This window comes from Xiphophorus hellerii, chromosome 12 (genome assembly GCF_003331165.1).
Source record: "Xiphophorus hellerii strain 12219 chromosome 12, Xiphophorus_hellerii-4.1, whole genome shotgun sequence".
Classification (NCBI taxonomy): Eukaryota; Metazoa; Chordata; class Actinopteri; order Cyprinodontiformes; family Poeciliidae; genus Xiphophorus; species Xiphophorus hellerii.
In genome coordinates this window covers 33114169-33140786 of record NC_045683.1, presented here as the reverse complement: position 1 = coordinate 33140786, position 26618 = coordinate 33114169, and the positions used below count along the sequence as shown (strand labels likewise).

Genomic DNA, 26618 nt, shown 5'->3' with positions numbered 1-26618 from the left:
CTAGCAGTGATTAAATATCGTTTTAGTGAAGTCTGTGATAGGGAGCTGAGCCTAAAACTAATCACTGATTATTGGCTATTATTTACTGTGATGTGTTTGTGAACAAACTCAGCTCAAACACAAAGATTACAGATTGCATCAGATTGTAGCCATGGTAATCCAACACCAATCAAAATATCAAGATGATTCTGTGCACTTTTACAAAGTAAACTTCCTAATTAAATCCTAATGTTTTAATTTATTTCTTCTGAAACCAAGAAATTAAATTTCATAGCATTATCATTCTCTATAAACAAAGGCTATAGATTTAGATCTATAGCCTTTAGATCTATAGATTTTAGGTCTGTGTTACAATTCAAGCATTTATAGCAGCGGTATAAATTAAAAATTTTCTCCACCAGCCACAGTGGCTGGCGGAGAAAAAATTTTACTGGCCACTCAGACATTTCACCAGCCACTGTTTTTTTTTACTTTTGATTACAAACCCCAACATTACAAGCAAATTGTGTAAAATATATGATTTATTCTTAACTCTATGAAAATCGATTTACTGTCAAGAAGTTTACCATACACGCATGCATACACCTACGCCCACACACCTGCCCTCCTGCCTGCATGAAACGCTCCCTCTTCATGAACATTTACACTCCTTCTTACCAGGCAGCAGCAGCTAACCCGAACTCTTCCTCAATCTGTCCCTGGTCACGTCTCTCTCATCATCCTCCCACGAGACTCTTATCCGCTCACTTTTCTCGGAGTCTGAAATGTCGCTATTTATCACCTCGGAGGGGAGGGGCAGGCCAAAGAGAACATATGGATTTCATTGGGTAAGCCCAACGTCTGTCAAAAAAAATAAACCAATGGGCTGTCGCGGTTGATAAAAATTATGTTTAATATACTTTTTTGTTGTGCCGCCCCATATACAGTATATGCCTCAGACGGTAAGTCCCGCCCTGGACAGAAGTTCAAACTGAATGAAGCTATTTTTTTTTTTTTTTGTTCAAATTGTCAACCCGCCAGGGTATCAGGTGCGTTGCTCCAATTTACATGCCATTTCATACTTTTACCCGCATTTGGCCAGTGGCGTGTGCTAATTTGCACCCCTAATTTATAGGGGCCCCAGACTTTCAGTAGACCTCTGATATATATTTTTAGGCAGACCTATGAAAACACTGTTACAGTAATTGACTGAGCTTAAATGCATGGATGTTTCTCAAGATTCTCAAGAATGACAAAATCTAATGAAAATAATTCATCCCTCAACCTTACAATTCTAGATCTCTCTGAGGTGCTAACATTGAAAAATTATATGTGGTTAATCCCTCTGATCTTTTTAAATCTTTAGAGCAGTCTTCAGGCAAGTTTCTATGGAGGCTAAACAGTCAAATATTATTAGGGTTTATTTAGTAAAATAGCAGCAAATTTGCTTATTTTATAACTTCATAACCAGCAAACTTCTTTCCTATGGTCTGTTTAAAAACAACAGTCTCGGATCAACACAGCCTTCCAGCACTGTCAGCAGAAGAAACCCCTCAGCAACATTATACCTATCAGGGAAAACAGAGTACATATGCTTTGGATTGTGCACATATGATGACAATGATATAATATGATCCAGTTAAATTTTAGAGTCTAGCTTAATATGGATTGTTGCTACACTGCCTGGCCAAAAAAAAAGTCGCCACCAAAAAATGGTCACACTCTCTAATATTTTGTTGGACCGCCTTTAGCTTTGATTACAGCCCGCATTCGCTGTGGCATTGTTTCAATAATCTTCTGCAGTGTCACAAGATTTATTTCCATCCAGTGTTGCATTAATCTTTCACCAAGATCTTGTATTGATGATGGGAGAGTCTGACCACTGCGCAAAGCCTTCTCCAGCACATCCCAAAGATTCTCAATGGGGTTAAGGCAGGGGTGTCGAACTCCAGTCCTCAAGGGCCGGTGTCCTGCAACTTTTAGATGTGCCTCTGCTGCACCACACCTGAATAGAATAATTAGGTCATTAAGGCTCTGGAGAACTGATCTACACAAGGAGGAGGTAATTAAGCAATTTCATTCCAGTGTTTTGTACTTGTGGCACATCTAAAAACTGCAGGACACCGGCCCTCGAGGACTGGAGTTTGACACCTGTGGGTTAAGGTCTGGACTCTGTGGTGGCCAATCCATGTGTGAAAAAGATGTCTCATGCTCCCTGAACCACTCTTTCACAATGTGAGCCCGATGAATCCTGGCATTGTCATCTTGGAATATGCCCGTTCCATTTGGGAAGACAAAATCCATTGATAGAATAACCTGGTCATTCAGTATATTCAGGTAGTCAGCTGACCTCATTCTTTGGGCACACAATGTTGCTGAACCTAGACCTGACCAACTGCAGCAACCCCAGATCATAGCACTGCCCCCACAGGCTTGTACAGTAGGCACTAGGCATGATGGGTGCATCACTTCACCTGCCTCTCTTCTTACCCTGATGCGCCCATCACTCTGGAACAGGGTAAATCTGGACTCATCAGACCACATGACCCTCTTCCATTCCTCCAGAGTCCAATCTTTATGCTCCCTAGCAAACTGAAGCCTTTTTTTCTGGTTAGCCTTACTGATTAGAGGTTTTCTTACGGCTACACAGCTGTTCAATCTCAACCCCTTGAGTTCCCTTCGCATTGTGCGTGTGGAAATGCTTTTGCGTTCACAATTAAACATACTCCTGAGTTCTGCTGTTGTTTTTCTTCGATTTGATTTGACCAAACGTTTAAGTAATCGCCGATCACGATCATTCAGGATTTTTTTCCGACCACATTTCTTCCTGGAAGACGATGGTTCCCCACCATCCTTCCAGTTTTTAATGATGCGTTGGACAGTTCTTAACCCAATTCTAGTAGTTTCTGCAATCTCCTTAGATGTTTTCTCTGCTTGATGTATGCCAATGATTTGACCCTTCTTAAACAGACTAACGTCTTTTCCACGACCACAGGATGTGTCTTTTGCCATGGTTGTTTAAGAAATGAGGAGTTACTCATTGCATCAGCTGGGGTTAAATAACTTGTTGCCAGCTGAAAGATAATCGCCTATGCAGTACTTATCCAATAGGAGGCTTGTACCTATTTGCTTAGTTAAATCCAGGTGGCGACTTTTTTTTTGGCCAGGCAGTGTATGTTGCTGTATGGTGTTTTAAGATCTTGTCCAATGTGCCCCTTTTTAGCCCCTGCCCCTCCAAAGGTCTCTGTATGGCTCTGTGTGAGAAGCAGCTCTAGTCTACAGCACTGGGAGTAAAGAACCTACAACTAGCAATGTGTAATCATCTTCCTTCGTAATTATACTATAGGTCCATTTAAAAGCTGTGTCAGTATTAGAATTTTGGTAGGAATAGCTAAAACACTCCTAATCCTCGTGGCAATGATGAAAATTTCTTAGCTATATGAGAACTCAAAAGATATTTTGTAAGTTTCAGAGTTACAACTAAAAATGTCAATTGGTGCTAAAGCTCCTCTCAAGGGTTTAAAAAAATGCAAGTCCAGCAGATATCTTCAGTAGCCTAATTTTGGTAAAAAAAAAAAAAAAAAAAGCTGTCCTGAGGAATCTGGGTTGACCCTTCATCTGCACTCTGGATAAAGCTACATTGGTGGCAAATGTGGACAAAAAAAACACAGGCTACCATAAGACCACACTTTAATCACTATGCTGAAGTTGAGCTTCAAATAAACTCTTTGGTTTCGTGGTTCCGTATGTCTGTCTATTCCTATACACCCAACTGTCGGCAAAATGCCCTGCCCTGTTCTGGGCAGAGTTAAATCAGATGCAAAACTTGTGTGGGTTTCCTTGCACTTACTGGAGTTATTGGTGGCATAGACTGAATGGATGATGGAGATTTTTAAAAAACATTCACTGACAAAAACAGTTACCAAATCAGAAGGAAAAGTCCAACTTGTCTATATTTTGATATACATGCAGACTGTTTAGTGGAGCTGATGTCACAAACCACCAGACTGAATAAATAATACAACAGGAGCTGTTGTGTTCGAGTCAGTTTCCAGAGCATCTAACAGCCAATTGTTATTTGTATAAGAAAGAACAATGTACACAACAGAATATGCCAGAATTAGCAATGAAGGCAAGTTATCTGTAGTCCCTTACTCAAAAGAGTGACTAAGGGTTGAGTTATAGTCACACTTTTGAAAGTTCGTGTTGAGCTTGTGCAAACCAAGACAGCAGTATGGCGTTTGTAGTTAATGTATTCCCTGGAGCCATATTCTCATAAAATGAGCCCTCTCAGAAGTTTTATACAAATGTCAGTGCAAATCGTCCAGTTTGTTTGAACGGTTCAGAGGTGCACAACCAGGTACTGCGACAATGCATGGGTCCAATGCGAGGGAGTGGTGTTGCTGCTTCTGGCGCACGACGCCACACACCCAGTTCAACGCATCAACTAAACCCTAGCTTAAAGGTCAGCAGAAACAGAACATACCCAGATGTGCCTCGGCCTAACCCGTACATGATCAATTTAGATAAGAGTGAAAATTAAGGCTAAATTTATCTCAGACTAATGTAAAGAGCTAAAGACATCTTTGATGTGGTTAAGAAACTTCAGAAAGCACTCCTGAATGTGTGCGTCAGGTGACACACTCAGAATAAATGTAAAAGAAACATGTATAACATCTGGAGAAGAGTTGGCATTGATTTGAAGTCTTTTGGATCCTTTAATTGCATGGATACTTCAGATTAAAACACAATCACTCATTATCTAAATAAATGGTTCACATGTTTGAGAAGAAGAATATGAAGATGCAACTGCATAATCAGAGGTGCATACAGGGGTACAAAAATTGTACTCAAGTCAGAGTCACATTATAATTACAGTCACAAATCTTCTCAAAACTTTAGTCCAATATGCACACTCAGATTGAAATGGATTTTGCAGTTTTGTGCCTGTCCTTCCACTGAGTGATACAATTGTAATATACATCAAAATAGCTTTCCTGTGTTGTTCACTGTTTCTAGTTTTCTCTTGTGTCAGTCACTCAAATACTTTTCAAAGTGTAAGTGACTTTTAGCAAAGCTGAAAACATGACATTTAAACAAAACACAGTTCTAGAAGTTACAGAGTAAAGCCACTGTTTTCTTTGGATTTAATTGCTATTTGTGAGCTTGTGTTTCTAAGTGTAATCTGGAGAAAATATGTTTTATGATGTCAACAATGTAAGTATAATGATAAAAACTTTATAATATCTTTATAATAACTTTCTAATATTTATAGTGTCTTTAAAATATCCATCTATCCATTTTCTTCCGCTTTATCCGGGGTCGGGTCGCGGGGGTAGTAGCTTCAGAAGGGAGGCCCAGACTTCACTCTCCCCAGCAGTGGTGGAGAAAGTACTCAAAAAATGTACTTAAGTAAAAGTACAAATACACAGGCAAAAATGTACTCAAGTAAAAGTCAAAGTACCACATTAACATTTTACTTAAGTAAAAGTAGAAAAGTACTGGCTTTTAAAAATACTTAAGTATTAAAAGTAAAAGTACTTGCTGAATACATAACCTAATCGCTAATATCATTAAGTGTGCCGATAGTATTTAATTTGAATACATCATAAATGTGCCATTTTAATAAACAATGTCACAGATTAAACATGTTCTTATTGTGTTTATTCTCTGTAAGAGTTTAGACTTAGATATGTGATTCTATGCATCATAATTTCAGGGATGGAAACATCTTATTTCCTGTCCTAACGTAGCATGAACTTCATTAGTGACATTTATTTAGAAAGAAATCCAACTGAAAGGGGATGGAACGAAGGTGTGGGGGGGAAGACATGCAATCGAGGAGCCACGTAGCAGAGTTGTAGTCAAGACCACTGAACACGAGACCAAGACCAGCGCCCTGCGCTACATGACACAATAAAATGAAGTGCACCTATCAAAATTGGTTCTCAGATTGATCTGAAAGATCCACATTTCCATAAAAACACCTAGATATAAATACTTAGAGCTGAAATATATTTAACCAGTATCAATTACAACTCATTTCATTCTGTTTTGCTTTCATCGCTGTGCTACAATCCGCAGAGGTCGCCTGCCATCCCTATAAAAATAACGCCCTGGGCGGTTGCCCATATTGCCCATGTCAGAAACCACAACTGTCTGCACCATTAAACCATGAAACATAGCAATTAACTGTAATTGCTATGTTACAATTACAGTTGTAATTGTAACATTACAACAACACTATGAACACTGTACAACGGCGCAACAAGCAGAAGGAGCACCATGACTGTTCTCATCCTCCCTCCCACTGCATGTTTGCCACCATGACAGGAGACAAAATCAATCAATGAGCATACTCTGTGTTCATACGTTCAACTTTTACTTATTCGGCAATTAAATAAATGTGTGTGTGTGTGCATATATATATATATATATATATATATATATATATACATATATATAGCTATATATAGCTATTGCAATGTATACAAGAACAAAGAATGGCTCTCAGTGAGGCTTCAGTCCCATCAACCTTAGTAAAGATCCGTCCAGAAGAATCGGATCGTTCCTGAATCCACACAATAATTCAGCGCATGAGTGACAACTTTTTTTCATCGCAGATGCAACATGTGTCTCAGTACAGCTAGCTTTGCTAGCATCACGTCCACAGATCTTACCTTTCTTTAAGCTTTCCTTCCAAGTGACGCTAAAAGTTGGACAAAGTCCCACCGTCTGTGAAAGCGAAGCGCTGCTGGTTTTACATGTCGTCATATCTTATGATTTATGCAGCTATTATCGATTAGTTAGACATCTTCTCCCGCTCAGAGGAAACCACTGCGCATGTCTGGAGCTCCGCGTGCTAGTAAAGGGGGAGGCGATGGGTGACAACAGACACTAAGTCACGTTATTGCTTGGATTTTACGGCGCCACCTTAAAGTCCCTGAACTTCATATTTTAACGGACAAAAAGAGAGCAGTGAGACTTGGATGTAACGAGTAACGCGACACTTTTGTAGAAATGTAGTGAAGTAGAAAGTACAGATACTTACTGTAAAATGTAGTGGAGTAAAAGTAGAAAGTACCCATTATTAAATCTACTTAAGTAAAGTACAGATACATAAAAATTGTACTTAAGTACAGTAACGAAGTACTTGTACTTCGTTACTTCCCACCACTGCTCCCCAGTCACTTGTTCCATCTCCTCCGGAGGAATCCCAAGGAGTTCCCAGACTAGCTGAGAAACATAGTCCCTCCAGCGTGTCCTGGGTCTTCCCCGGGGCCTCCTCCCGGTGGGACATGCCCGGAACACCTCAGCGAACAGCTGTTAACTGTAGAATGTTCTGAAAATATGGTACTTCCTAACAACACTTTGCACCAGATTATTTGAACTTCCCTCTAAAGTTTTTGAAAGTTCTGTAAAAGGTCACTGCTCAAAACTAGACAGGAAAGTAAAATAAATCTGACATAGACTGTTTGAAGGAAATGTCCTAACCCATAGAAAATGGTGCAACCCCAAGGATGTCTCCTAATCCAATCACTTCAGCAGTTTTAGATTGCTATGAAGGAATCAAGTGTACTTTTGGATCTTGTCATTTCACAGTACAGACAGGCCCATTCACTAGAGAGCTGCATTTATATCTCAGGCTGAAAACTCTTACAAGCCCGAACCAAATCTGGACATTTGTTTAATTCAAAAAGTCCTTTCAAAGAAACATTTGCTTCTCAGATTGTGTTGCCAAGCAATAATATCCCTGCATTAAATCAGTGAAATGAAGCACTATACATATTAAAGCAAAGGCCTCCATCCATCCATTTTCTTCTGCTTATCCAGGGTCGCGGGGGGTAGCAGCTTAAGAAGAGAGGCCCAGAATTCCCTCTCCCCAGCCACTTGTTCCAGATCCTCTGGGGGAATCCCGAGGCGTTCCCAGGCCAGCCAGGAGACATAGTCCCTAAAGAGTGAACTGGGTCTTCCTGTGGGCTCTCTTCCTGGTGGGATGTGCCCGGAACACCTCACCAGGGAGGCGTCCAGGAGGCATCCTGACCAGATGCCTGAGCCACCTCAACTGGCTCCCTCTCGATGTGAAGGAGCAGCGGCTCTACTCTGAGTCCCTCCCGGATGACCGAGCTTCTCACCCTATCTCTAAGGGAGCGCCCAGACACCCTACAGCAGGGGTCTCAAACTCCAGGCCTCGAGGGCCGCAGTCTTGCAGTTTTTAGATGTGCCACAGGTACAAAACACTGGAATGAAATGACTTAATGACCTCCTCCTTGTGTAGATCAGTTTTCCAGAGCCTTAATGACCTAATTATTCTGTTCAGGTCTGGTGCAGCAGAGGCACATCTAAAAGTTGCAAGACTGTGGCCCTCGAGGACTGGAGTTTGAGACCCCTGCCCTACAGAGAAAACCCATTTTGGCCCGTTGTATCCGCATTCTTGTTCTTTCGGTCATGACCCAAAGTTCATGATCATAGATGAGGGTGGGAACGTAGATCGACCGGTAAATCGAGAGCTTCTCTTTTTGACTCAGCTCTCTCTTCACCACGACAGACCGGTACAGCGCCTGCTTCACTGCAGACGCTGCACCAATCCGCCTGTCAATGTCTCGCTCCCTTCTTCCCTCACTCGTGAACAAGATCCCGAGATACTTAAACTCCTCCACTTGGGGCAGGACACCCCCCCCCAACCCGGAGAAGGCACTCTACCCTTTTCCGGCTCAAGACCATGGCCTCGGATTTGGAGGTACTGATCCTCATCCCAGCCACTTCACACTAGGCTGCGAACTGCTCAAGCAAGAGCTGCAGATCATGACCTGATGAAGCCAATAGGTCCACATCATCTGCAAAAAGCAGAGATGCAATCCTAAGGCCACCAAAACGTATCCCCTCAACACCTTTAAAATAACATCAATAAATAACATCTTTAAAATAACTCAAAGGGAAAGTTATCAGTAAAGATGAGAGAGCAGGATAAGCTGTTTCTTCTTCAGCATACCTTTTTCAGAGGTTGAAAATCAACACTATGCAGCATACCTTGCTCCTATGTGTTAAGTTGCTATAGTTTTCATTGTAAAAAAATTTGTGCAAAAACAGGACTGGAGAAGTTCAAAGGAAAATCAGATCCACTGAATGGATCTGATTTTCCATTCAATAAAATCATATTCATTCAAACATTTCCTTCTGATCTGGATCTACGTAAATCATTGGAATGGAGTTTTTATATTCAGATTTAGGTTTTTAAATATTCATGTCCAAGTGTAACATGTTGTTTTCTTCATCTTAACACAAAATAAGAGCTTGAGTTTTTTTTTACTTATTAAATTTTAAATTGATCAATAGATCAATGATTCTATTGATCCATTCAGTGAGACAGAGAGAACCACCATGAAATCCATTTATGACATGTTGTCACTCAAAGCTGAATGACAACAGTATTAACATGACATTTTCAGTAATGACCTAAATCTCTCTAAATGGAGCCCTGCCCCCATACAGATAATCTCAGCCTCCCTGATCTATACTTGAAATGCTACAGCATTTTAACCAGTTTATGTTCGTCTACAGAGAATCATTAAGAGCAGTATGTAGTTCCAAAGCACCTTTGTTCAGAATACAAAGTAAAATGCAGTATAAAACATTCAGAGTTGTGTATCATTTCCCACTGTGTGCTATTTTATTGTAACTTTTCACTGATATATCAGGGAAATTATATCAATGATACCTCCATCAAAACTAAAAAACTGGCAAACTTTATTTGTTTGGGGGTTTTAAATAACCAATTACAAGTTTTGAAAAATTCTTAATTAAGGTCCTGCCAAAGAATAACCATTCTAAAAAGCATCTGTTCTACAACAGAGTGGCTGAAAAAGGAAAACAATTGGTTGCAAGGGCCTAGCCAAGCTCCAAACCTCAACCTGACTGAAAAGCAGTGGTGGAATTGTAAGGGAGTTATGCAAAAATAAATGCCCTTCACAACATCAGAGACCAATAAAATCATATTCATTCAAAAATTCCCTTCTGATCTGGATCTACATAAATCAATGGAATGGAGTTTTTATATTCAGATTTAGGTTTTTAAATATTCATGTCAAAGTGTAACATGTTTTCTTCATCTTAATACAAAATAAGAGCTTGAGTTTTTTTTTAACTTATTAAATTTTAAATTTTGAACGTATAGCTTTTAATGTGACCTAAATTTAGGCACTGTGAAATTAGTTGCAGCTACCAAACATTGTGTCAAAATCTTTCTTGCATTGTCCCCATAGCAAAAGCAGATTCAGATTGACTTTTTATTTTATGGATATAAAAAAATCTATTTTACATTCCAACTATAAGGATTAGTTTACTCTTTGTTTCCAGAATGCAGACTGACCTAGATGCCACCCTCCCCCTCTACCCTGCTCTTCTCCAAGGTGCCATATGGCCAAAGATTAGAAAAAGCCCCATTTCAACAAATCCCAGGATGTTACATTGTAAAAGAATGAAGAAAACATTGAGTTTAAGGAGTTTATATTTGCAATAAGAAAATTATGCTGTCAAACAGTCAATTTTTGACTGAGTTCCATTTTTTACACGTTACAGTGAAAATAAGGCAGTGAAGCTTAAAGAACAGAATCTAATATTAAATGAAATTCTAGCAGTGGTGAGTGTCACTCAATGGTGGACAGCATATTTGCTTTCACAAAGCATGGAGAGGTTCACACTGTTTTCATTGTCCATTAGTAGAAAATGTTTCATACTACTGCTTAACACTTTTCAGGAGATGTAACCTTTAACTGTAGGAGTTTGTTGTTAAATTATCTGACTTGTCATGTTCAGTGTTTTTAAATAAAAATATGTAAGAAAATAAATAACTTATTTAACATATGTTTTAATGTTCTGCTTGTTGTTTGTGACTGAATACTAAAAATCCTTCCTTATAAATTGATCCAATAACTATAAGGATCTTAAAGGCTGTGCAGACTCCACTAAGTAACGGGAATGTTGGTGAATAAGAACAAAACTTTAAGCGTGTAGTACAGTCTTTATAATCCTGCCACGCCCATAAAGGTAAGATGCTGCAAGATGCTGTTTGTTCCTCTTATGCCAGGCCTTCCTGCATTCAACCACACACTACAGGCAGAGATTATACAGGCAAAAAAATTAAAACTCTAGACATTATACAAATCTAGAGGTGCAAGGACATAATGAAGGCTAATATAATACCACAAAAAAAGAAATTAGAATCAAAATAAAATTTAATTTAAACCCCTCAAATGAGTTATTAAAGCAAAAGTAAAAGCAAAAGTAAAAACTCCAATTATGTTATCTTAGAACTAAATAGTTCCAGAGACACAGCAGAACATGTTCTATTAAAGGAGTTTGGGTTCTACCTATAGTCATTGATTTCCACCTCAGGAACAACTTAAACATCAGACTGAAGGCGGACAGCTGTTCACTGTAGAATGTTCTGAAAATATGGTACTTCCTTACAACACTTTGCACCAGATTATTTGAACTTCCCTCTAAAGTTTTTGAAAGTTCTGTAAAAGGTTACTGCTCAAAGCTATAGACAGGAAAGTAAAATAAATCTGACATAGGTTGTTTGAAGGAAATGTCCTAACCCATAGAAAATGGTGCAACCCCAAGGATGGTGGTTTAGGATTGGTCTCCTAAACCAATCACTTCAGCAGTTTTAGATTGCTATGAAGGAATCAAGTGTACTTTTGGATCTTGTCATTTCACAGTACAGGCAGGCACATTCACTAGAGGGCTGCATTTATTTCTCAGGCTGAAAACTCTTGCAAGCACAAACCAAATCTGGACATTTGTTTAATTCAAAAAGTCCTTTCAAAGAAACATTTGCTTTTCAGATTGTGTTGCCAAGCAATAATATCCCTGCATTAAACCAGTGAAATGAAGCACTATACATATTAAAGCAAAGGCCTCCATCCATCCATTTTCTTCCGCTTATCCAGGGTCGAGTCACGGGGGTAGCAGCTTAAGAAGGGAGAGCCCAGACACCCTACAGAGAAAACCCATTTCGGCCGCTTGTATCCGCGATCTCGTTCTTTCGGTCATGACCCAAAGCTCATGACCATAGATGAGGGTGGGAACGTAGGTGGACCGGTAAATCGAGAGCTTCACTTTTTGACTCAGCTCTCCACCACGACAGACCGGTACAGCACCCGCTTCACTGCAGACGCTGCGCCAATCCGCCTGTCAATCTCCCGCTCCCTTCTTCCCTCACTCGTGAACAAGATCCCGAGATACTTAAACTCCTCCACTTGGGGCAGTGTCCCCCCCGCTCCCCGACCCGGAGAAGGCACTCCACCCTTTTCCGGCTCAAGAACCTGGCCTCGGTTTTGGAGGCACTGATCCTCATCCCGGCCGCTTCACTCTCGGCTGCGAACCGCTCAAGCGAGAGCTGCAGATCATGACCTGATGAAGCCAACTGGACAGCATCACCTGCAAAAAGCAGAGATGCGATCCTAAGGCCACCAAAACGGATTCTTTCAACACCCTGGCTGTGCCTAAAAATTCTGTCCATGAAAGTAATGAACAGAATCGGTGACAAAGAGCAGCCCTGGCGGAGTCCAACTCTCACCAGAAACGAACTCAACTTACTGCCGACAATGCGTACCAGACTCTGACACCAGTCATACAGGGACCTAACAGCCATATCAAAGGGCCCGGTACCCCATACTCCCAGAGAACCCCCCACAGGGTTCCCTGTAGACATGTAGACTGGTTGGGCGAACTCCCAAGCACCCTCGAGGAAACCTGCTAAGGGTGTAGAGCTGGTCCAGTGTTCCACTACCAGGACGAAAACCACACTGCTCTTTCTGAATCTGAGGTTCGATTATCCGACGGACCCTCCTCTCTAGGACTCCTGTATAGACCTTGCCAGAGAGGCTTAAGAGTGTGACACCCTCCGGTCCCCCTTTTTGAACAGAGGGACCACCACCCCAGTCTGCCAATCCAGGGGAACTGCCCCTGATGTCCATGCAATATTGCAGAGTCGTGTCAGCCAACACAACTCTACAACATCCAGAGCCTTAAGGAACTCTGGCCAAATCTCATCCACCCCCGGGGCCCTGCCACCAAGGAGCTTTTTAACCATCTCAACGACCTCGTCCCCAGAGATGGGAGAGCCCGACCCAGAACCCCCAGGCTCAGCTTCCTCAATGGAAAGCATCTTGGTGGAATTGAGGAGGTCTTCAAAGTATTCTGCCCATGGACCCACAACATCCCGAGTCAAAGTCAGCAGCACACCATCCCCACTATAAACAGTGTTGGTACTGCACTGCGTCCCCCTCCTGAGACGCCAGATGGTTGACCAGAATCGCATCGAAGCCGTACGGAAGTCTTTCTCCATGGCCTCTCCAAACTCCTCCCATGCCCGAGTTTCTGCCTCAGCAACCACCCGAGCTGAATGCCGCTTCGACCTCTGGTACCCATCAGTTGCTTCTGGAGTCCCACAGGCCAAAAAGGCCCAATAGGACTCCTTCTTCAGCCTGACAGCATCCCTCACCGAAGGTGCCACCAACGGGTTTGAGGGTTGCCGCCGCGACAGGCACCGATAACCTTGCGGCCACAGCTCCAGTAAGCCGCCTCGACAATGGAGGCACGGAACATGGTCCACTCAGACTTGATGTCCCCCATCTCCCCAGGAACGTGTTCAAAGTCCTGCCGGAGATGGGAGTTAAAGCTCCAACTCACAGGAGAGTCTGCCATACGTTCCCAGCAGACCCTCACAACATGTCTGGGTCTGCCAGGTCTGACCGGCATCCTCCCCCACCATTGGAGCCAACTCACCACCAGGTAGCGGTCAGTGGACAGCTCCGCATGTCTCTTCACCCGAGTGTCCAAGACATGTGGCCGCAGATCCGACAAAACGATGACAAAATCAATCATCGAACTGCGGCTTAGGGTGTTCTGGTGCCAAGTGCACATATGGACACCCTTATGCCCAAACATGGTGTTCGTTATGGACAGTCCATGACAAGCACAAAAGTCCAACAACAGAACACCGCTCAAGTTGAGATCAGGGGGAGCGTTCCTCCCAACCATGCCCCTCCAGGTCTCACTGTCATTGCCCACGTGAGCATTGAAGTCCCCTAGCAGAACAAAGGAGTCCCCAGGAGGGGCACTCTCCAGTACACCCTCCAAGGACTCCAGGAAGGGTGGGTAATCTGATAGTTATGCAAATGTATGTAAATGACAGCAAGGGGAAAAACATCTGATTCTCAGAGGACAGTATAATTTATATTTGGAACATAAACCTATAACCTCTGAAAAATATACATTTCATTTAACTGAATGAAGTCCTCTAAGTAAGACAAGTCCTCTTCACTGCAATAAATTGGAAATGAGCTATAAAAATTACTTTTGTCTTAAAAGAATACGTTAAATAACTTAGCAATCCGTTCACTTTTCTCCTTAGTTCAAGTAAGATGCTTGTGATGTTGTCTCTGGATCCTTAACACAATGGCTGCAGCTGTGTTCTGGATCCATCTGGTGCCTCTTGAACCTTGTGATTCTCCTCCCAATCTCTACAAAAGACCTTGCTTCATGTGCCTCTCTTAAGTTATTGATTCCTGAGATACCACCACCATAATAAATTTAACTAATTAATTATGTCTATTATTGTATTAGTTGTTAATACCTGTATTAGTAGTAATACCCACAAAAATGTTATTTAACTTGAAAAATTTGAGGAAAAACAATCTAATTTGAGAAAATCCCAATTTTGATTCTGATTTTCATTGACAAGAGTGACCTTTCAAAGGTGAGTAATGAAGGCCAAAGCGTCCAAATACTGAATAGCAACAGCTGAAAGAGAACAAAGAGGCTGAGGCACCTAAGAGAGGCTGACTGGGCAAAATGACTGAACAAAAACAAGAAAGACTCACAGGGACCACACTAACAATATACAGTTCATTAAAAATACAATGCTAACACAAAAAAACCCCAAACCTGGAAATCAAATTCACAAACTAAAGCAAAGTCCTTCATATAATGACACACTTATTTTCTGTGAAGAGAGACGGTCAAGAGCATTGTCACCTCACAGGGTCAACCAAAACAATGTTATTGAATAACCAGGCCACAAACTGAATAAGCAAACAGTTCAGTTTTAGAACTTGATCTCAGATCCAAGGCCAACGGAAAACAGTTAAGGATCAGTTGTACGAGAAGACGAGGTCAGACCACAAGAAAAAATCAGACCAGATGTAAAAAGTACAGTAGTTAAAAAACAATAAATCATGTGGTATTTTTGATGCTATATTACAGAGAACCAACATACAGTTAGTCTCAGATCACCTCTAAGATATACACACAGAGTCAAGATCACCACTTAGTATGACAGAAAGAATACAGGGAACAACTCTGAAGCCAGGTCATATACATTATATTGACAAAAGTATTCGCTCACCTGCCTTGACTCACATATGAGGTTATTTAGGAGCGAGGAAATTTCACAACTGGATTTGTTGCTCAGGTGGCATCCAATCACAATCCTACATTGTAATTCACTAAGCTCCTGAGAGTGACCCATTCTTCCACCAATGTTTGTAAAAATAGTCTGTATGTCTAGGTGCTTAATTTTATACACCTGTGGCCATGGAAGTGATTGAAACACCTGATTCGGATAATTTGGATGGGAGAGCAAATACTTTTGGCAATATAGCATATCTACATGCAACAAACTTTTCCTCAGAAAGAGCTATAAGCCCAGATAGCATAGCATGCTATTATTTTTCCTTGTATCAACAAGTACAAAAAGTCCAATGACATAATAATGTTAACCTTTTTAAATGCAATAAAGCCAACAATGTTATAACTTGCCAACTATGCAATAAGTTATTATGTTATAAACATAGCATGTAATACATTTAGTTGATAATGGTATAAACATGAACTGCCATGCAATTTTGGGATTAAATATTTGCTTTGCAGATTTTATGGATATTGTATATATAGCAAATGGGACGCTGCTTAGATTGTATGTATCAATAAAGAATACACAACTAATTACTCATTGTTATAATTAGGTAAAATTTAATGAATGAAGGAATATTTCATTAATTACTGTGACATGCATTTGTTATTTAGATTACTTAGTAACTGAACTGGAATATGCTAGAATTCAGGAGAACAGTTTTAATGTAACATGCAGGTGTTTCACATTTAAAATGTGTTCAAAGATTTATTTTACATTACACAAATAACATAATGACTTACCACGCAACTGGCAAATGGTTTTATTTTATTGCCGTAAAAGTGTTACTACATTATTAGCAAATTGTTTTGTTAAAGGATTTAGCACATTTACAGAGGCTAAAATCATTCGGTTATTGGTTCTTAATCTATATGGTTGCTGCAATCCCGTAAAATCTGAACCCTACCAATAGGCTGCTGTCTTTTACTGACAATATTTAAGTGCTATTGGTTACAAACTGTTGTGGGCCATTATGACCAAGCTGAAAACACACAGAGGACATTTTTATTTTTTACTTAAAAATGCTAAATAGCTATTTTTTTCTATTTAGAAATCATTTTAGACGTGCAATATTTTAGTGAAACAAAGTAGAAAAGAACATTTTATTGTAGGTCCTGTAAACAGTCTGAGATGTTTTCCTTTATAAAAGATAGGTGTACAGGTTTTTATTTTTTTGGTTGAATAGTTTCCATTTTGTTGGTTTAGTCTAATCTCAGCAACAAAAATGAGTACTTTCATAAAAATTGTTACATTTTTATAAGAACTAATCTGAGATCTTCTCTTGTTCATACTGGCTACTCAGAGCTAAAAAAAAAAGTTCAGAATGTTCCTTGATCTTGGTTGATCTTGAACTAATCCTTCTTTAAACTTAAATGCAAACAATCTGTTGCAGTGGTACATTAAAACACATTACAAAGTTATTATGTGATGAATAAATACTGTATGAACCAGAATTTTCTAGACTGATTTGGGTAGGAAAGAAAGGACGACACACTTAAAATACGTTAGCTTCTTTGGAGATGTTTTTAGGAATCTTACACATTTTTCATTTTACAATCCATTTTCCAGTTTTCTGCAACAGATTTCAAAAGATTTCCAAACACTTCAGGACAAACTGTTTTTTTGTTATATGAACTATGAAACAGCACAATGGGTTTCAAAGTAATAGCTTGGTAAACAGCCTACTGAATTTATGTTGTTTTCTTGCAGGAAATCAACTCTACTTTACAAGCTATAGTATTAAAATTTGTCAAATTTGGACCCCATAATCCTACATTGAATATGCATTTTTTTGAAGCATAGTTTGTAAATTTTGTACAAGTTTTTTCTGTTTTAAAAGTTGAAAACTTGCTTTGTTTGACACCTGATCTGAAGTGATTCTTATTTGAAATGTCTGTGGGTTCTCTCAGTCAGTCAGTCAGTCAGTCAGTCAGTCAGTCAGTCAGTCGAAACTAATCAATTTATTTGATTAAAATTTTAGTTCAGGTAATTCAAAGAAAACTGATTCAAATTAAATATAAATCTGTTAAATAATAAGCTTAAATCTTTTTGATAGCAGAATGAATAATAAAGTATTTTAAGTGCTCTAGCTTCTGTTTTCCAGTACAAGTCAGACCTGGAAAATGATCAAATACATGTAGATTCTTGTAGAGGCTACCATACTTCATAACCCTGCTTTTAAAATAAACCATAGCTTCTTAGGGTTGTTTTAATGATGAACAATCTGCTTTGGAAGCAGTCTGATCAAATGTATATCACCGTTTATACTGACTTCGTCAAAACTGTAACCCAACAATACACTAAAGACTAGAATGAGGTACACAGAGCAGACCTCTCCTAATTTGGTTTGCAGAAGGTAAATCATGGTAATAAGCAGCACTGCACACAGTTTGACCAATCAGTACAACAACCACTAAAAAAATGGTTTTATGATTGTGAATATAAAATCAAGTTAACTATTTCAGAGTGGTTTGTTTGTGCTTTATTTCCACTGTCAAAAGCATTTCTTTTAATTCCTGCAGGATGAGCTGCACTGAAACAAAAACAGGACATTAACACACCAGCTCATAAAGTAGCCTATATGTGCTGTCACTCAATCTTAATGGAATGTGAAGCATACCGTACCTTTAAACTACATGGTGCACTCTATGCGGCTCCGGATTCCCAACAAAAATCAAACAACGTCCTATTGTTTTTCGTATGATGAGTCCTCCTGACTGGTGCTCCAAAAGCCCGCATCCACTCAGCAGTGAGATCAACAGTTTGACGAGTGTCTGAATAAAGTAGAGCAAAGCTGCATTTTTATTTAGTCTAGAAGAAGCAGCTCCAGGGAGTCTTCCAAACTCCCTTTAATGTGTCTAAACCGACATTTAATGAAAATCAGCTCTGGAAAAGCTGCTGTAAATATACTTTTATCTCCTGCAGATATTTGTGTTGATTATTGTGGGATATTTATCACTCGTTCTGATGTTGTTCTCGTCAAAGCGGGTGGAGGGTGGAGTCAGAATGTCCAGATCTGCTCTGCGGTTGTTATGCCCTGAATACTGCCTGCCAGGCATTGACTTAGTCCAAACTGTGGATACTGTGACACTTTACCTCCGCTAGGCTCCCATGTGACCACACCAGTTACGCTGAGCACAAAGAAATCTGCTAGTGTCTCAATATACAAGGGGCAATTATACCCACATTTTAGATTTTTTGTGTAACATGCCTTTTGACAGGGAGTGGATTAGATGTTTAGTGGATTATCATGTAAACATAGCCACTGTGTTTACATATATTCCGTCTTTTACTGTTCATGTTTAATTTTGAGATGTCAACATGTTTTTTTTTCTACACAAAATGTTTCAGCCGTTTGCAGAATAAACCAAGTACACCTCGCTGCAGCAAACAGAATGGGGCGGGGTCGGACAACTGTCAGTCTCATACCTTATATGGAAATGGTGGGGACGGACCACTGTCCGTCTCATACCTTATATGGAAATTGGACTATTTCATTCCGGAAATGAAGGGGGCGCTAGTGACACTATTTCCTGTACCGATCGTGTTATAATAATTATACTAATAATAACGTATTTTATTTGACAACGCCTTTTAAAACACCCAAGAACACTTTCAACATTAAAAATACAAATTAAATAGTAAAAAAATGGCTACAAAACGTGATATGTCACGTGGTATGTCTGTCACGTGGTAAGTCACTTTTTATTTCCAAATCTTTATTAAACCTTTATTTAAAATTATATTAGTAACAAACAATCTAGAATAAGCAATAAGGAAACATTATGGAGATGTATTTATCTATCCTTACACCCAATCTATCTCAAACAAAAGTAATAAAACATGAATCAAATCAATATTTTGGAGACAAATGTACATTACATTAAGAGCACATTTATCCATTCATTAATTATCATGAATTATCCCTATAGTGGGGTCATGAGGGCTGCTGACCCTGGACAGATGGCCTGTCCGTCGCAGATTAAGAAAACAGATATAAACAAATGAAGTTCAAATAATATATTTTGATGTTGTGAATGGTACTCTTAAAATAAATAAGTTAAAATCTAAAATATAATAGCCTCCGGCTTATTAAATAAGAACTAGATGGTAAAGAGGTTTGGTCTGTAAAACATTTAGTCAACAATTTTGGCCAACTTAGTACGTCCATTCACAGCGCACTTTTGTTGTTTATTTGCCAAATATTTTTCTTATTATTCACATTGTGAATATAATTTACAAACAAACCAAAGGACTTTTGAACTTCTAACAAGTGAAGTTCAGAAAACTAGAATATTTTTGGTTGCAGGTGACCTGGCTCAGCTATTATCATTGTTTACCATAATGTCTCATTGGAAACTTTTGCTATAAGGACTCCAGCTCAACCAGTAAACTGATTGGTGTCCCACTATTCCATTTATAAATTCCATATCAATTCTATCAATTGCAATCGATTAATAAAATAAAGCCCTTAAATATCCAATTGTTGCAAAACCCAAAGAGATTCATTTAAAACTTTAAATGTAGCTTCAATCTGGAAAGACTCACACAGAGAGAAAGTAGGTTTTAGAAAGTTTATTTGACAAGAAATAATCTTTGGGGCTCGGACCCCGGCAGTAGACACTGCGCTGGTAACTGCCAGAGAGAATAATCTTTTTTCTATATGAAAACCTTTTTGAATAAAGTCACTGGTTACATAAATTAAACCAGTGTGTAAATTCTAACTATAACTGTCTTCATCTCAGCTGCTCAGCCAATCACCTGATCATGTGTCTCCATCCCAGCCTAACGGCGCCGGGCTCATCTCCTCCACCCTTCATAAAGTCCAGCTTGATGTGTGCAACTGCTCCTCATCTGAGCTATCATCACCTCCACCCCGACTACACCTTCGCTCTGCTCGTTTAATCTTGTTTGTAACCGAACAATATGTTTCTGTATGTGCTTGCTTTATTACAAAAAAACCCCAAGTTGATTCTGACTGTTAAAACATAAACAACTTGGCTGTATGTCAGGTTTGTAAAAAAATTTGTATTGATTCCAGTCATTGTTCAAAATGTATAGGAAACATTGTATTTACACATATAAAATATTGCAAGTTATTAGCTTTGCTTGCATTTAAAATTTTTAAAACAAGGTTATCCTATTGTTAAACAACGCTGTTACAATATATTTACAACTACTTTATTGGTTCTACTCTCTCCAACAAATTACAGCCACAATGTAACTTTGTGTGGAAACGGCACCATTTCTGTGAAAACTAAATAATGTAAATCAACTGAGCTACAACAAAAGGAACATTCAAAAATGTAAATAATATTGAAAGAACACATTATTAAAAAGGATGACTGCACAAGTCAAAAGGCAAATATTATTTAGCAGAAATGATTTAAAATGGCATGTCACAAAAAAAACGAACAATGTGTGACAACTGAAATGTGTGAAAGACTGTGGAAAGCAACTAATATTCTCCTTGCATTCAGTATTGACAGTCAGTGCAGTGTCCAGGTCGGCCATCATAGTAGTAACCAGGGTACTCTCCTCGTCTTCCATCGCCGGTGAAGCCCACAGTCTTTATATCACCGGTGGCAGGAAAAACACGTTACAACCGCAAAAGGAATCCGGTTTTCTGCCTTGAATGTTTTTTGAAAATTTGCCCCAGTTGATCTCACCTGTTAATGAAAAATCGATTTCATGTAGTTGAAATCTAATTTCACATGTTTTAGGTGAAAAAAGTCAAAGGTCCTTACCATCCAGCCAAGCAAAGTGAGTCTTCTTCCTGAAAACTGGCTCAGACACAACGGCTTGAAAGGTCTTGCAGGTCAATGCCAAGGTGAGGTAAGCTGAGTCTCCCTGTGCTGGTATCACCTCCTGGAGAACAGCTTCAAGAACATTCAGAGGCATCTGAAAAAAACAAAAAAACAAACAAAATAAAAAATCACATTGCACATTATGATCAGTAAAACAGTAGTTAATAATAGCCATTTCACCAAATACTTTGTTACTCTTACTTGTGTAGTTTATTGCAGTTACTTACTAAAACTATATTGAAGTAGTGCTACTCGTCATTAGAGTATCACATCTGGGTACTACACCCAACTATAATGGCTGCTGTTAGTTTATAAAATATATTAGACAGAAATTTAACATTGGTGTACAAAACATATTTAAAAAAGATCAACCTTTAAAAATAAAAGAGAAACACTAGAAAACTGGTATGTAAAAAATATTTTATATTTTTCAAGTGTAGTTATACATACCGTTATGTTGAACCATAGCAGTTTGTGCTAAATGGTTCTGTAGCTTGTATGAGCAAAGGGGACAGCAATATTTATGTTCATGTTGCAAATAGATACGTGGATCTGTATAATGAAAATAAAAAACAGTTTGAGCATAAAATACATTTCTCAATTATACATGTTATCTACTTTTCTATTTTTATCTAATGGTGCCCAGCGGGATAATAATTAGCTATGCTACATGCTAAAATTAGCCTTCCCCTGTATGAATTACGAATTTCACTAGCTCTTAATTATATTTTCAACCTAATCTAGAAAAGCGTATTGATTTACTATGTGAAAAAATGTAAGAAGGTAAAAATACCTTTTGTTGACTTTGTGAGTTTTGCATTGTTGATCGTGTGCCGAACACCAGTGGAAAAACCTCTCAAACTTCTTTCTTTCTTCTTCTGTTCCTCTTAACTCCGCGTCTTAAGGTATTTATACTAGTGATTATGAAAATAGCGCCCCCTTCATTTCCGGAATGCAATAGTCCCATTTCCAAATAAGGTATGGGACTGACGGAAAGGTCCGTCCCCGCCCCATTCTGTTTGCTGCAGCGAGGTCCTTCTCGAATAAACTAAGCTAAAAATAACAGCCTACCTGTTCATGCAGAGGTCACCGCAGTGAACTTTTTTCTCTATGTCTGTGGGGGCGGAGGGGCGTTTCTCGGCAGTTTACCATTGCCACCTCACCTCAATCAGGTACTCACAGCAAACAGTGAAATTTTTGACCAGCTTTTGCAACAGCTGGTGGAGAGACTATTTGACTGACTTGAAATCAGCTCATAGGGTGAACACGTCTACTCCAACAGTTCTCAAAGTAGGAAATGTAGCTCTTTTAGGGGAGGACAATACACCCAGACCGACATGAAATATGGGTGGAGTGGTAAAGGTCTTTCCAGGCAGGGATTCATTCATGTAATGTTCATACTTCTACAGGTGACTTATTGCGCAGGCCTATTCAGTTATTGTATCCTTTACCGGTATTTTAAAAGAAGAGAAATCCTATAAAGATGAATAGTTGTTCATCAGGCGGGAGGATGTTGTGACTTCTTTCCACTTATATGTTAAGTATAATTTGCATGATTAGTGACTTATTTAAAATACAGACTTCACTGTATTCAAAGAAGACCAAGGTCAGTCTAGACATTAAGGATAAACCATAATGTCTTCCAACAGAGCAAGTTGTGAAAGATGTCTTGGTCCAGTTGACGGCTCAGTTCGAAGCTTGAGGTTTTGGTGTTGAACCTCCCAGAATCTCAGCTGCTGCAGATTGTCTGAAGATGCAGAAAAAAGTACAAATAGTTAGTGTTAGAAAAAATGTGTTGATTTTCCTGAACAGCTGATGCACCGACAAACCTGACTTTGACAGAACATTGCTGAACCTGAAAATTGCTTTAAATAAATGCATAAAATATTAAAAAAAATTTAAGTATGTGTTTATTAGCTGTTAATTGTGTCAAAATATCAATTGAGAAAGAAATGTACTGCTTGTGAAAATCTAAACCATCTGAATACATTTTACCATCTACATTTATCAACTTGAAATGAAGACAAACAGGAACAGCAGGTTTGTCCTGGTTTGCAGATGAGGTATATATTTGTTTAAAGGCCGATGAAATGGGGTCTCTGGATTTCAGAGATCCAGACACAAACACAGTTTAATCTGAAGATTCTGGATGATGTGTGAATAGGTCTGTCACGAAGGAAAATTTTTCTGTATGATAAATTGTTAGAGAAGTTATCTCAACAAACGATAATATTGTTTTTTTGAAACCATTTTTTAAGTAATATAATGGTAAAGACAAAATAATAATGCAAGAACACATTCTCAGAGGTCATTAAACTTTGAATTCTAATGAACATTTAACACTAAAATACATTTTTAATATCCAAAATAAATAAATAAAACTAATAAAATGAATTTAGAAAATCTTTGTAAACAAAATTGCCTTTCAAAATATGAGCTAGTTGAGACCAAAGTACCAAATTGAAGACTTTTATCATTCAGTTTTTGGTAGAAAAAGGGAGAAAAAAAAGAGATAAACCATAAATCAGGCCAATGGAAATGATTGAGTTTGTTTTAATTTATCATCCGATTAACTGATTTATTGATTATTGTGACAGGCCTATGTGTGAACATTAGACTAAATCCTTAAATATGTTGAGAAGTCAACATAAATGAAGTACCTTTCAGTTTGTTCTGGTGAATAAAGTCTAGCAGAAGATGATGTTCCTGCAGGGGCAGGTCTACCTTCAATACAGCTGAAGCAACAAAATACGGTTTCAGTGACAGTGAGCAACATCCACAACTGCCATAATCTCCTAAATATGCTTGCCGACTTCGGCATCATAAAACTAGATCAACCTGGGTTAAAGTTAAGACTGAAGATAGACTCCCAAACTGTGCTGAGTGACACTAAAAATACACGGACTTAGCTATGAACAGCTAAAGTTATGAGGGGCCGTTTAGGACAAAATTTACGTTTTGTCTCTCACACACTACCAAAAAGTCTCGCATACTCCAAAAAAGTAGCCACGCACACTCCAAAAAATTACGTTTTGTCTCTCACACACTACCAAAAACTCTCGCATACTCCAAAAAAGTAGCCACGCACACTCCAAAAAATTACGTTTTGTCTCTCACACACTACCAAAAACTCTCGCATACTCCAAAAAAATAGCCTCGCACACTCAAAAAAATTACGTTTTGTCTCTCACACACTACCAAAAACTCTCGCATACTCCAAAAAAATAGCCTCGCACACTCCAAAAAATTACGTTTTGTCCCTCACACACTACCAAAAACTCACGCATACTCCAAAAAAATAGCCTCGCATACTCAAAAAAATTACGTTTTGTCTCTCACACACTACCAAAAACTCTCGCATACTCCAAAAAAATAGCCTCGCACACTCCAAAAAATTACGTTTTGTCCCTCACACACTACCAAAAACTCACGCATACTCCAAAAAAATAGCCTCGCATACTCAAAAAAATTACGTTTTGTCTCTCACACACTACCAAAAACTCTCGCATACTCCAAAAAATTACATTTTGTCTCTCACACACTACCAAAAACTCACGCATACTCAAAAAAATAGCCACGCACACTCAAAAATTACTCACGCACATTCAAAAAATACTCAAATTGCGTATACACACACTACTAAAATGTCCCACACACACACACAAACGTTAACTTTCTCGCTCACATACACTGTACTAACAGCTCGCACATTCACAAACGTTAACTTTCTCGCTCACATACACTACTATCAGCTCGCTCACATACACTACTACCAGCTCGCTCACATACACTACTACCAGCTCGCGCACATACACTACTACCAGCTCGCGCACATACACACAAACGTTAACTTTCTCGCTCACATACACTGCTAACAGCTCGCACACACACAGACGTTTATCTCTCACATACACAAGACTAAAGTTGAACACACACACAGTACTAAGACTCGTTTTATGTATGTGTGAGAGCGAGACTTTTTATGAATGTGTGAGAGCCAGACTCTTTTTGAATGTGTGAGAGTTGTCACGGAAGAGGCGGGGCATAGAAATAAATGAATCTGATTGATTGATTAAAAATAGCAAAATTGCTGTAGTACAATCTGTCCACTGGGTGCCAGTATTACAGGAATTATTAACCGGCGCCAACTAGTGCCGAAGAAGAAAGAGTTTGCTATACCGAACATGGCTAACTCTAATTCGAAACGAGAGAGAATTGGTCAGGCAGCTGCCATTTTAAACACCATTCTATCTTCTCCGGAGGCAACCAGCACTTTGACAGGCGCATTAAACGATTCAACGACTGCCCGCAGTGCTACAATCTGGCACCCAGTGGACAGATTGTACTACAGCAATTTTGCTATTTTTAATCAATCAATCAGATTCATTTATTTCTATAGCACATTTAATCTACAAGAAAGTTAAACGTTCTATATATATTTAAAAGCACAAATATACTAAGTAATAGAACATACAGTGAGTCAACAATCGAAACTTATAGTTTAGGATCTACGCATGCGCAGTTTGATCCAAAAATTATGCCCCGCCTCTTCCGTGACAACTCTCACACATTCAAAAAGAGTCTCGCTCTCACACATTCAAAAAGAGTCTGGCTCTCACACATTCAAAAAGAGTCTCGCTCTCACACATTCATAAAAAGTCTCGCTCTCACACATACATAAAACGAGTCTTAGTACTGTGTGTGTGTTCAACTTTAGTCTTGTGTATGTGAGAGATAAACGTCTGTGTGTGTGCGAGCTGTTAGCAGTGTATGTGAGCGAGAAAGTTAACGTTTGTGTGTGTGTGCGCGAGCTGGTAGTAGTGTATGTGCGCGAGCTGGTAGTAGTGTATGTGAGCGAGCTGATAGTAGTGTATGTGAGCGAGAAAGTTAACGTTTGTGAATGTGCGAGCTGTTAGTACAGTGTATGTGAGCGAGAAAGTTAACGTTTGTGAATGTGCGAGCTGTTAGTACAGTGTATGTGAGCGAGAAAGTTAACGTTTGTGTGTGTGTGTGTGACATTTTAGTAGTGTGTGTATACGCAATTTGAGTATTTTTTGAATGTGCGTGAGTAATTTTTGAGTGTGCGTGGCTATTTTTTTGAGTATGCGTGAGTTTTTGGTAGTGTGTGAGAGACAAAATGTAATTTTTTGGAGTATGCGAGAGTTTTTGGTAGTGTGTGAGAGACAAAACGTAATTTTTTTGAGTATGCGAGGCTATTTTTTTGGAGTATGCGTGAGTTTTTGGTAGTGTGTGAGGGACAAAACGTAATTTTTTGGAGTGTGCGTGGCTACTTTTTTGGAGTATGCGAGACTTTTTGGTAGTGTGTGAGAGACAAAACGTAAATTTTGTCC

General features: G+C 39.1%; 1 protein-coding gene across 3 annotated transcripts in view; it reads right to left on the bottom strand.

The window, feature by feature from the left end:
• Window positions 1-18521, bottom strand: part of pdzd2 (PDZ domain containing 2) — a 167252-nt gene extending 148731 nt beyond the window's left edge. Inside the window, exons 1-2 of one of the 3 annotated variants that reach the window (XM_032578875.1) lie at window positions 18086-18513; window positions 658-840 (exon numbers count right to left, since the gene is read on the bottom strand). The gene's annotated coding sequence lies outside the window, so the exon portion shown is untranslated. Of the gene's footprint in view, window positions 1-657; window positions 841-18085 lie in introns of all 3 variants that reach the window. The other 2 variants (XM_032578877.1, XM_032578874.1) reach the window with 2 other exon arrangements.
• Between the last annotated feature and the right edge of the window lie 8097 nt (window positions 18522-26618).